Genomic DNA, 3896 nt, shown 5'->3' on the forward strand with positions numbered 1-3896 from the left:
CGTTGTGCAGGGGGCAATGTGAGGTCATCCATACTGGAAGCATAAACTCACTCAGTTTATTAATTAAACTGAGTGAGAACTACAAAACATTGTGGGTACTGAGGGGTCTGGGTCTGGGTGCACAGAACACAAGGGGTGAGCATACAGGTACAACAGGGAATTAGGAAGGCCGATGTAACATTGACTTTTATTGCAAGAGGTGTGGAGTATGAAGGGAGAGAAGTTTTGATGCAACTTCACAGGATGTGGGTGAGACCTCACCAGGAGAACTGCGTGCAGTTTTGGTCTGTGGATCTAAGGCGAGATGTACTTGTGTGGGGGCAGGGAAGGGAAGGGAAGGTTCGGGAGGTTGAATCCTGGGATGAAGGAGCTGATGTCTGAAGAAAGGTTGAGCAGGTTGGGCCCATTCTCATTGGAGGTGAACGTGAGGCGATCTTATTGAAACAAATAAGCTTCTGAAGGGAACAAAAAACTGAGCGCTGACAGAACTCAGCAGGTCAAGCAGCATCTGCGGAAGCAAAAGGTGGAAGCCGACATTTCAGGTGGAGACGCTGCATCAGGACTGAGAGGGAACGGAACGTTTGCCAGTGTACAGCAGTGCGAGGCAGGGAAGGAACAGAAGCTGGTGGCTGACAGGTGGAACTACATGGGGAGCGGACGATGGGAGGTGGAACCAGGTGGGGGAGGGGATGGGAATGGGAGGTGAACACCTGAGTGTGTGAGACAAGGACACCCGGGGTGTGGGTGGACAGTCACAGTGTAGGGGGGTCCATAACTACAGGGCGTGGGTTTATGGTGAGGGGGAAAGATTTAAAGGGGATCTGAGGGGCAGGAGGGTGGGGGGTGGATGGAACAAGCTGCCAAAGGAGGTGGAGGCGGCAAGTACAATGACAACATTTAAAGACGTTTGGACAGGTGCACGGATATGAAAGGTTTAGAGGGACATGGACCAAAAGACAGGTAACTGGGATTAGCGTTGATAGGCATCTTGGTCGGCATGGACGAGTTGGGCTGAAGGGCCTGTTTCCCTGCTTTTAACTCTACGAATCTACAAAACTATGAACAAAATTCAACGTTCACACCATAGGTTGGAAGCTGCCCAAGGGGAATACGAGACGCTGTGTTCGGCCTCTTTGTAGCAATGGACAAGGCCGAGGACAGACAGGTCGGGCTGGGAGTTAGGAGAGTTGAAGTGACTCGCAACCATAAGCTCGAGATGGCCGTTGCAGACAGGGCCGGTGGGCCACAATATCATTGCCTCGTCCACGCTTGGTTTCTCCAGTGCATAGGAGACCACCTCATGAGTACCAAATGCAGCAGACCAGGTCGAATAGGTGCAGGTGAACCTCTGCCTCACCTGGAAGGGCTGTTCAGGTCCATGGAAGGTGGTGAGGGGGGAGATGAAGGGGCAGGTATTACACCTCTTCTGGTTGCAGGGGAAAGTGCCAGGCGGTGGGAGGGATGGGTGGGGAGGAATGAGGGGACCAGGGAGTCACAAAAAGAGTGGTCCCTGCGGAAAGCAGAAAGGGAGGGAGAGGGGAAGATGTGACTGGTGGTGGGACCGTGTTGGAGCTGGTGAAAATGGTGTGAAACATGTTGGACGTGGAGGCTGTTGGGGTGAAAGGTGAGGATCGAGGGAACTCTCTCTGTTCTGTCTGGGGAGAGAGGGGATGAGAACAGACGTGCTGGAAATGGAGGAAATGTGTGTGAGGGTTTATGAAGAGGGCATAAGGGGGCTTCAGAGGGATGTGGAGAGGTCACGCGATTGGCCAAATATCTGTCAAATGGAGTAGAGAAAGGCAAAATGTGAAATTGTCCATTTTGGAAGGAAATAAAAGAGCACATTATTCAGTATTCAGGTCCAGTCACAGGTCTTCAGATAATGAAGCAGTCTGTGTTTGCCTGCAGCAAGGCCTGGTCACCAGCCAGGCTTTCGACTGATAAACAACAAATAACGTGGCCAAGTGGCCAGTGGCCATGTCAAGCAGTGGAGCCTGACCACCTCCCCTTGATGTTCAATGGCATTAACCCTGACAAAACCTGAACCACCAACATCCGGGTGGCACCACTGGTCAGAAACGTAACCAGCCCAATCACTGAAACACCATCGCAACCAGAGCAGGTTTGGGGCTGAGTATTTTATGACAGGTAACTCATCCCCGGCTCCCCAAAGCCTTTCTACTTCCCACAGGTCACACCAGGCCTCTGATGGAAGACTCCCCACTTGCCTGGGTTAATGCAGCTCAAACAAACTCAGCAGCTCAGTCTGACCCAAGACAGATCAGCCCATCCAAAGGGCACCGACTTACTCTCCAAAATGTCACCCCCACCAGTGATGCACCAGGGCTGTAACATGTACAATCTGCAGCACGTACTGTATCAATGTGGCAAGGCATCTTCACTGCACCTCCCAGACCTCTGACCTGAGCCCTGTGCCACCTGGAATCACGGGGGCAGCAGGTGCATGGGAGTAAGTTCTCCCAAAGTCCCACTCCATCCTCACTTGGAAAACCATCTCTTCTTTCACTGTTGCTGAGCCTAAATCCTGGAACTCCTTCCCCAACAGGTGTGGGAGCAGCTTCACCACACAGACTGCAACGGTTCAAGGAGGCAGCACTCAGGGACAGTCATTGCCAGCCTTCCTAGTGACACCGACAGCCCACGAATACTGAGCGTGAGCACTTCAGTCACAAGGTTTCAAGCCCTACTGCTCTCATTATTGTTATACCTCATGTGGGAGGCAAATGTATTTCACAGAAAGCATCGGATCCCAAAACACCAATGAAACAATGTGATAGAATCACACAGATGTTCTGGTACAGGAGGCCAGTCACCCCATTGCATTCATGCTGGCTCTCTGGAGAGCAATCCAATCAGTCCCACTTCCCTGCTGTGGAACCCAAGCACTGTTCTGACACAACTCAATGTGGTCAAAGGAAATGCAGTTCATTTGGTCTTGGTTGTGGACTTTTATCAAAAGGTCATTTTTTGATTGCTGGCTTTATTCTTCTGAGAGTTGTTAGACTTTCCGATGTAATTCATCAGACTTGAGTTTATTTTGTTTTACTGGATATTGCAACAGTGAATCACTGTATCACAGAAACCGTACAATGTGGGAGGAGGCCATTTGGCCCTCTGTAGAAAACAGCTGCCCAGCCCGATCTACCCACCTGTCAGTCCACAGTTGTGCAGGTCAAGTCCCTTCAAATAAACACTCAAAAGCTGTTTAAATGTAATGAGGACACTGCCTCTCCCACCCTGTCAGGCAGTGAACTCCAGACACTCAGCCTCTGGGTGAAAACATTTTTCCTCATCTTCCCTCTAACCCTTCAACTAAATAGTTTCAATCTCTGTTCCCTGGTTTTTGACCCCTCTGCTGAGAGCAACAAGTCCTTCCCATTGATTTTATCTGAGTCCCTCTAAATTTTACACACCTCAATTTTTACATGCCTCAATGACTACCAACCAGTTGCTCTGACATCCACCATCATGAAGTGCTTTGAGAGGCTGGTCATGGCTCATATCAACTCCAGCCTACCAGACAACCTGGACCCACTGCAATTCATCTATCGCCAAAGGAGGTCGACAGCGGATGCCATCTCCCTGGCCCTACGCTCAGCTCTGGAGCACCTGGACAGTAAAGACACCTATGTTAAACTATTGTTTATTGACTACAGCTCTGCCTTCAATACTATAATCCCAAGCAAGCTTGTCACCAAACTCCGAGACCTAGGACTTAACACCTCCCTCTGTAACTGGATCCTTGACCTTCTAACAAACATGACCGCAATCAGTGAGGATAAGCAGCAATACCTCCGGCACGATTATTCTCAACACTGGTGCCCCACAAGGCTGCGTCCTCAGCCCTACTACTCCCTATATACTTATGACTGTGT

Source organism: Pristis pectinata, unplaced genomic scaffold (assembly GCF_009764475.1).
Source record: "Pristis pectinata isolate sPriPec2 unplaced genomic scaffold, sPriPec2.1.pri scaffold_190_arrow_ctg1, whole genome shotgun sequence".
NCBI classification, from domain to species: domain Eukaryota; kingdom Metazoa; phylum Chordata; class Chondrichthyes; order Rhinopristiformes; family Pristidae; genus Pristis; species Pristis pectinata.